The sequence below is a fragment of the Aegilops tauschii genome, chromosome 7 (assembly GCF_002575655.3).
Source record: "Aegilops tauschii subsp. strangulata cultivar AL8/78 chromosome 7, Aet v6.0, whole genome shotgun sequence".
Classification (NCBI taxonomy): domain Eukaryota; kingdom Viridiplantae; phylum Streptophyta; class Magnoliopsida; order Poales; family Poaceae; genus Aegilops; species Aegilops tauschii.
The window spans coordinates 650,316,494-650,324,742 of record NC_053041.3 but is presented as its reverse complement, the minus strand read 5'-3'; the positions used below and the strand labels follow the sequence as shown (position 1 = coordinate 650,324,742).

Below are 8,249 nucleotides of genomic sequence, written 5' to 3'. Positions count from 1 at the left end.
GGTTAAGTCAGATGTAAGGCTGAACAATGTGAACGATATGGTGGCATGCTAGACCCCAGTGATCAGCAGGAGCAGTCTGCTGAGAATTCTTGTGTTACTGGACCAAGGTTAGTACATGCTCACTTTCTTGGGTGTGTTGCTGTGATCACTGACCTGGTAATTCATTGTACTCCATGAGAGCTTATAAAGTGCGAAACTGACCATTTCCCTCTTTCTGAATTTATTATCCAAGCCATGGCATAGGCTACTTGTTGTCCATCTTTTGGGGGTTGTCACGAAGCTTGATCATGTTGATGCAGGGTGCCTCCACATCGGGCGGTTGATGGCCAAGAGCGGCATCTGGAGCTATGGCGTGCTGCTCTACAAGCTCATCATCGGACGTCGGCCCGTCGACGGGAACGCTGCGCCTCAAGGGCAAGCAGAATGTACCGGTGTTTTCAGTGATGCATTCCACCCAAAAGAGCAATAGTAGTGCGCAGTTTCAGTTGTAAGCGGAGATGATACATTATAAGTTGTCATCATAGATTATAGCTGTGTTGTAATCCAAACAAGTGGATGCATCTACATCCATGTGTCTACTAAAAAAAGCTGCATCTGCCAAACATAAGAAGAGGAGATGATGTATGTTACAAACAATTCGTCGACAAATGGATGCATTCTTTTTTGAACAAGGGTTAGGGTCCAGAAGGACCCATCACTTCATTGATCAAAGCTGCTGGCAGTACATCTTGCATCCCAAAGAAACTGAAAAATAACAGACTCAACTGTTCTGGAAAGAACCCTGAAAGTAAACAGAAAACACGACCGTGTCCAGCTGCTCTTTGATGGAACCAATCTTCGCCAGCGCCGGGGACAAACCTCTTGCTCCGGCAAGACCCCTACGGTGGAGCACCGGAGACTCCCTCTCGTAGCAGCACTGCCTCCCATTAGGCATCAAGGCCGCGAGGAAAGAGCCGTCGCAGGCCGAAGCCCCTTCGAACCCACCGCCTCTCTAAGCTTAGGATCCCCATCATCTGCCTCTAGGACTTGGCACCGCTAGCAATTTACAAATGGCCAAATAACAGCAACAAACAAGAGAGACTACATGGAAGAAACACATGCGGATTAACAGTAGCTAGAGAGACTGCAGTCTGCAGCACCCATCTCTAATATACACGAGGCAGGCCGGCCGGTGGACGGCCCATCTACCCATCTAATATGAACGCACTCAGGTTGCGCACACATGCCAAATCAACCAACATGTAGCTAGCATGCATGTGGGCTTTGAGGACATGAAAGGACCGGAGGCGATACGCAGACAATTGCTTGATGTGTGTGTCATCCTTCCTTGCAATCATCAGCCAGAAGCAAAGTGAGTCCAAAATACGCAGCGGATTAAGCCCTGCAATAATAGCATGTGATGTGATGAGAAACCAACCCCTCTTGTTAATTAGATGCAACCAAAACATATATCTAGTTTCAGATGATCAATAGGATTATTCATATATTCGTTCGGTCCAGATGAATACACAATTCTTGCTTTCAGGAGGACCAAATGCAGTGGCGGACACAGGATGAAGGCCAGAGCTACACAAGGTTAATTAGAACATTCTCTTGTTAATTACTCCCTCCATTCCTAAATATAAGTCATTATAGAGATTTCACTATGAACTACATACGGAGCAAAATGAGTGAATCTACACTCTAAAATGTATCTATACACTCTAAAATGTATCTATACACTCTAAAATGTATATCTAGTTTATCACCAAGTTCATTTGACCCACATATATACACGGTATACTAAAGGAAAACCCAGACGTACCCAGTGCCCTGTGCACCAAATGTGTCTTCAAACTTCTCTAATCAAGTTAACTAACCACGTAGTTGCAGTTCAAGGACAGACATTTTACTGGGCATAAGCATCAGCATCATTGGAAACAGATGGACTTTAATTTAAAGCTAGTCACCTAGCAATTTTGGATGCTATACTAGCTAATACTCCCTCCGTTCCGAATTACTTGTCGCACGTATGGATGTATCTAGATGTATTTTAGTTCTAGATACATCCATTTCAGCGACGAGTAATTTGGGACGGAGGGAGTACTTGCATCATCATATTGCAGTGCCAATCCTATCAAGGGCATGGATGCTATACTAGCTAATAAAAGCAAAAAAATAGGAGCAAGCTTACCGCTTCAAATAGTTGGTGGAGACAAGGATGGCGGGAAACCCGCATACAGTAGTTGGTTCTTCAATGGCATCATGAGCTCAGTCCCACAAAACCACTCAAGCTTCATAGTCTGGAGATTCAGTGAAAAACAGTCCGGATCTGGCATTTCAGACGAAGGGTACGATTCCGGGTCGTCTTGAAACCCATGTAGGAGTAAGAATCCCCCAGCTACACCAATGATGTAATAGGCGTAATCAAGGGGCAACGGGACTACAGCCCCCATTAGCCACAGCCTTGGGGGGTCATCCTCAATGCTCCCCGAAATGGAATACAAGAGGAGATTGTGGCTGAGAGCAAACAACCCAAGCCTCCCTTCCCTTGCCTCCACAAAGGCCATCTGGGAATTACTCCAGGGACTAGGCGGGAGGTCGACGGAGGAGAACTCCATCGTGGCAATGTCGAGCATGAGCACCTTGCTGATTCCAGGTATCGCCCAGCAGAAGCATCCGTGCGCGTAGTAGCGCTCTCCGAACGCAGTGGAGGATCGCACATCTTCGCCTTCACTAACTTCTGCAACCAGAGCGCTCCAGCCATCAAATGCGACGGTGCGCCATTGTTCGGCAAGAGGGCCTGACGAAGAGAGGACGAATAGGACCAGCTGGGTCTGGTATTTGGCCAAACACATTACTCTGAACCTTAAGGGAGCATCGGCAGCAATGTCAGTATCCTGGTCGCCGCCGGCAGGAGCAAGAAAGGGCTCGCAGTGATAGACCAGATCGGACAGGTCCTGGGGGACGGGGGGTAGCAGGAGGTAGCGCCGGTGCAGCGGATCGCAGACGGCGACGTCCCTCGCCAGGCAGTGGTCGTCGGTGGCGGCGCAGAGGAGGGCGCGGCCGTCGCGGAAGTCGTGACGAACCCAGGTCCGGTCGCGGGAGGGGAGGAAGGAGCAGGAGAAGTCGGTGCCGGCGAGGGTTCGCGCGGCGGCGGCGGAGGGGTGGGGCGGCTGGGCTGGGAAGAAGGGATCCGAGAGTATACCCAGGAGAGGCGGCGGGTGGAGGGTGCGGAAGCGACGGAGGAAGGAGTGGTCGGCGACGATGCGGCGGAGGGAGGGGCCGGCCATGGAGGCGCGGGCGAGGTCGGCGGCCGTGGTGAGGCGCAGCAGGATGTCCTCCGTGAGGTGGTCCGGGAGGCTCGCCTGCGCCTCCATGGCCGGCGAGGCGTCGGGGCTGCAGGGCGGGGCCGCCGAAGCGTCGGGGCAGCAAGGCGGCGCCGCCGGGGCATCGGGGAAGGGCGCCGCCGGCGAAGCCATTGGGGGTGGAACTGAGGAGGGGATTGATTTTCCTTCGTGCTCCCACTTTGACCTCTCCTTCAACGCGTCAAGAAAAATGAAGCAAAATTCTCTACTTGTTTTAAATATAAAAATCATATACACTCTCTGTTGTAAAAAAAAAAAATTACTCCTTGCATTTCAAACACACAAGGCAAATTTATTTTTGGAGAAAACATTTCACGAATACATTCTTTGGCGAAATCAGAGAGAGATGTCTGTGCAGCCGCTGCCGCCTCTGGCTCCTCTCCCTTAAAAAGCTTAGGGTTCCTCCGCCTACTACCGGCGCTGCCGCCGGTCCGCCTCGTCTCTCGAGTGGCATTAGGGCCATGGGGCGCGGTGGATCCCGGCCCTTGCCGGTGGGATTAGATCTTTTTTTTTAGTTTTTTAAGGGTTTATGTCCTGCTCAGGAAGGCGAGACGATGGCGGCTCCCGAAATGAAATAAGGTTCTCCCTGCCTAGCCCCCGCCCCGTTGGTGCGTCTAGTATCGTCGTTCGTCTTTGTTCATGTGTCTTCGGATTGGATCTTTTTGATCTACGCTACTCTTCATTGGCGGCGGTTGCTGTTCTGGTCCGCTAGTTCTATGCGGGCCTTAGCACGACGAATTCCCGACTGTCTACTGATAATGTTTGTGTTACTGGACAGAGGTTAGTACACGCTCACTTTCTTGGGTGTGTTGCTGTGATCACTGACCTGGTAGTTGTACTCGATGAGAGCTTATAACATGTCAAACTGACCATTTCCCTCTTTCTGAATGAATTATGCAAGTCATGTCAGATGATGGTTTGTGGAGGTAGGAGGTGCTCCCTGTGGCCATGTACATCCAGGGCACCGGCAGGCACCACCCCACAGAGGTGCCAACCACTCGCAATGATCCACATGCAAGTTTTTACCTTGTTTTCCTTTCAGTTAGCTTCAACTTCAATATATACATGGTTGGAGTGTTTTTTTTTGCGAAATATACATGGTTGGAGTGTTAACAAGATCACAACTCACATAAAAGTATGTAAATGATGTCAACTAATGCAACCGATATACAATTTAAAGTTTGCCCTAAATATCCGCTGATGGATAGTTAAAAGGTTCAGATTAATGTCGGCCAATACATAGTTAAAATGTTCACATGAATTCCGTAATGATGCTTACGAAAGATCAATACAAACACTGCAAGACTGACTTAAAAAAATTCGATGCAAACAATACCCATGGTTACATAAGCCAGCCCAGAACCTATTCCATCTTTCCTTTTCAATTTCTGGAAGAAACTATTTCAGAATTGATTGCTAGCTGCACAAGAAACAACTAGCAGATTGCCACTTTTACTTGCTACAACTGAATCTGCAGCAAGTAGTGACCAGTTTAATAAAGATAAAATGTATACAGGGTCACTATATTACTCAAAAGAGAACATCTGATCTACAATTTTTAACTTCACCTAGATGTGCTCCCAGATCGCAGCCTTGTCCAGCAAACAACAAGAGGAGCAAACAACTAGAGTCATAAACCGATTTTGATGGAGCCGATTTTGGTGGGGTGGAGCAGTCCCAAACATGGCCTTCTCTAATTAATCAAATCCAACAGATCAAGATTGAAGAGATTGTTTGAAGACATAAGGTCACGAACGAAATAAGACACATGGAGAACAGGCAAGTGTGTGTGTGTGGGTGTGTGTGTGTGTGTGTGTGTGTGTGTGTCATCCATCTTTTCTTGCAGTTGTAAGCAGCCGGGCGCAAAATAAGTCCCATATGCAATCCAATGATAGTTTGTGATCGGAAACCAACTAGCCTGGTATAGCAAAAAGAAGCTTTGTATTTCTTCAGAATCAACATTTACTTCAACTCGTTACTGATGTGGTCCAGTCTATAAACCTCGCATTCTTATCAATAGAAATAGGCCCAGGCGAAGGAAGAGGTCTCCTTTCCCGCAAAAAGGAGAAAGAATGAAGATTTCTTCTCCCTGATGTGGTCCATGAGTACAATGTACTGTAGTACATTACTGAGCGTCAAGATGAAATGAAACATACTACAAGTTAACGGAACAACAGGACACTTACACGTGCTAGCCGGAAGTAACACGATGTGCATACATATATACATACATGGTTCCATCCAGTCCACCGAATAAGAGGAACGAAGCAACTTAACCACTGCTGCTGCTGCTGATGCTAGGCACTCCATCAATTACCGGGCTTGGCACTGCCTTATATGAGATGGGATGGATCAAGTCAACAACAATCCAAATGGAGTCAATTGGTCCTCTACCCAGCAGATTAAGCCCTACACTGATCATAACAGTATGTGGTCAGAAACCAACCACTCTAGCTAATCAGACGCAACAAAAATATATAATTTCAGATACCCAACGGGATACATTCATATATTATACTGACGAAAATTAGTTTGGGGCTTCAAACTTCTCTAATCGAGTTAATCAACCATGTAATTGCTGCTCAAGGACAAACTTCTCTGATCAAGTTAAGCAACCATGTAAACAGTGTCAATCTGGATGCTATGGACACAAAAATGACAGTAAGCCAAGGGACTAAATCCCCTTCAAATTACATCCAAGCCACTGCGAGTATCTATCCCAGCACCACCGGAGGTACCATACCAGTACTCTTTACGCAGGTGTGAAGCTATACTAATAATGTCTAGTAAGTGGAATGACGCAAACTGCTAGTAGATTGGAGCTTATCATTGTTTATAAGCAGAATGGCCAACTAATAGAAGCACAAGGACATGCAAAATAGGAATCTATCATCAACACATAAAGTCATAAACTGCCCAGAATGACAGAGCACAGTACCACCAAACAAACTAACTAATACTTGCATCATTTAGCAATGTCGACCCTCTATACTGCATATGAACAATAGAGGCAAAAACTAGGAGCAAGCTTACCGTTTCAAATAGTTGGTGGAGACAAGTATGGCGGGAAGCCCGAATACAGTTGGCCCTGCAATGGCAGTATATCTCTATTCCGAGAGAAGCGCTCAAGCTCCATAGTGCGAAGATTCAGTGAAAAGCAGCCCGGGTCTGGCACTTTACCCGGAGGGAACGAATCCGGGTTGTCTGTAACCAGATACAGGAGCAGGTACCCCCCAGCTACACCAATGATCTGATAGCAGTAATCATGGGACAATGTGACCACCTTTTTCTTTTGCCACCGCCCTGGGTCGTCATCCCCAGTGCTAACCAAAATGGAATACCGGAGGCGAGGCACGAGGTGTGTGGGAACTTGGCTGAGAGCGAACATCCCAAGCCTCCCTTGGCTTGCTTCCACAAAGGCCACCTGGTGATTCATGAGATCAGGCGGAAGGTTGACGGAGGAGAACTCGGTGGTAGCTGTGTCGAGCAAGAGCAATTTGTTGATCGCACATATTGCCCAACAGAAGCATCCGTGCGCGTAGTAGCGCTTTCCGAACGCAGCAGAGGATCGCGCATGGTCGCTGACTCCGGCGAGGAGAGCGGCCCAACCATCAAATGTGACGGTGCGCCATTGTCCGGCATGGGGACCGGATGAAGAGTAGATGTGGAGGACCAAGCGGGTGTGGTACTGGGCCAAGCACATGACTTTGAATCTGAAGGGAGCGCCCGCAGCAGTGTCAGTGTCAGCGCCCTCGTCTCCGCCGGCAGGAGCAAGGAAAGGATCCAAGTGATGGACCAGATCGGGCAGGCCCTGGGGGACGGGAGGTAGCAGCAGGTAGCGCCGGTGCAGCGGGTCGCACACGGCGACGTCCCTCACCATGGCACCGCCGTCGGTGTCGATGCAGAGGAGGGCGCGGCCGTCGCGGAAGTCGCAGCGACGCCACCGCTGCTCGCGGGAGGGGAGGAAGGAGCAGGAGAAGTCGGTGCCTGTGAGTGTTCGGGCGGCGGCGGCGGAGGGGTGGGGCGGCTGGGCTGGGAAGAAGGGATCCGAGAGTATACCGAGGAGGGGCGGCGGGTGGAGGGCGCGGAAACGACGGAGGAAGGAGTGGTCGGCGATGATGAGGCGGAGGTAGTGGCCGGCCATGGACGCGCTGGCGAGGTCGGCGGCCGTGGGGAGGCGGAGGAGGATGTCCTCCGTCAGGTGGTTCGGGAGGCTCGCCTGCGCCTCCATGGTCGGCGAGGCGTCGGGGCTGCAGGGCGGCGCCGCCGGGACATCGGGGAGTGGCGGCGCCGGCGACGCCATTGGGGTGGGGTGGAGCGGAGGGGATTGATTTTCTTTTGGGGGTTTGGTTTCCCGTTTCTGCTGGAGGAAAACGTATCTCCTTCCTACTCCTGCTCCCGTTTTGACGTCCGAAACCATGTACACTCTCTCTTTTGTAAAAAAAAAACATATACTTCATACATTTCAAAACACAAGGCGAATTTATTTCCCAAAGAAAAAAAACATTTCACTAGTACGTACATTCTTTGGCGATATGAGGTTTACATGGCAGGAATTGTTGTCACTATATTCGTTTTCAAAGAGTTTTATGAGTCTCGTGATACATAGTCCAAAAGTTTAGATGAGCGGTTGTTTATCGAAGACTACAGAGGCAATATACCTTGTTCATTTGGACACGAACTGCAGAGGCAACATTCCAAGCGCTTAAACGAGCACTAGTGGATGCTTCGATCGGGTACTTCTAGATTTTACAAAAAAAGATCATCGTGGAAACTAATGCCAGTGCCACGGAGATTGGGGTAGTGCCTATGCAAGATTTACACCAAGTGGCGTACGTTAGCAAGGCATTGTCGTCAGGCAACTTGGGACTATTGGCTATCGGCACATGAAAAAGAGTGTCT

General features: G+C 49.2%; 1 non-coding gene across 3 annotated transcripts; it reads right to left on the bottom strand.

The window, feature by feature from the left end:
- Positions 1-498: 498 nt before the first annotated feature.
- On the bottom strand, positions 499-7,782 carry LOC109747141 (uncharacterized). 3 transcript variants are annotated; one of them, XR_012189979.1, is made up of 3 exons: positions 6,381-7,782; positions 2,174-5,761; positions 637-1,381 (listed from the first exon to the last, which is right to left on the bottom strand). It is a non-coding gene; the product is annotated as an uncharacterized protein (transcript). The 3 variants fall into 3 exon arrangements; XR_012189978.1 differs by having other exon boundaries at positions 2,174-5,756; XR_005762987.3 differs by lacking the exon at positions 6,381-7,782 and having other exon boundaries at positions 499-1,381; positions 2,174-3,534.
- Positions 7,783-8,249: the final 467 nt, after the last annotated feature.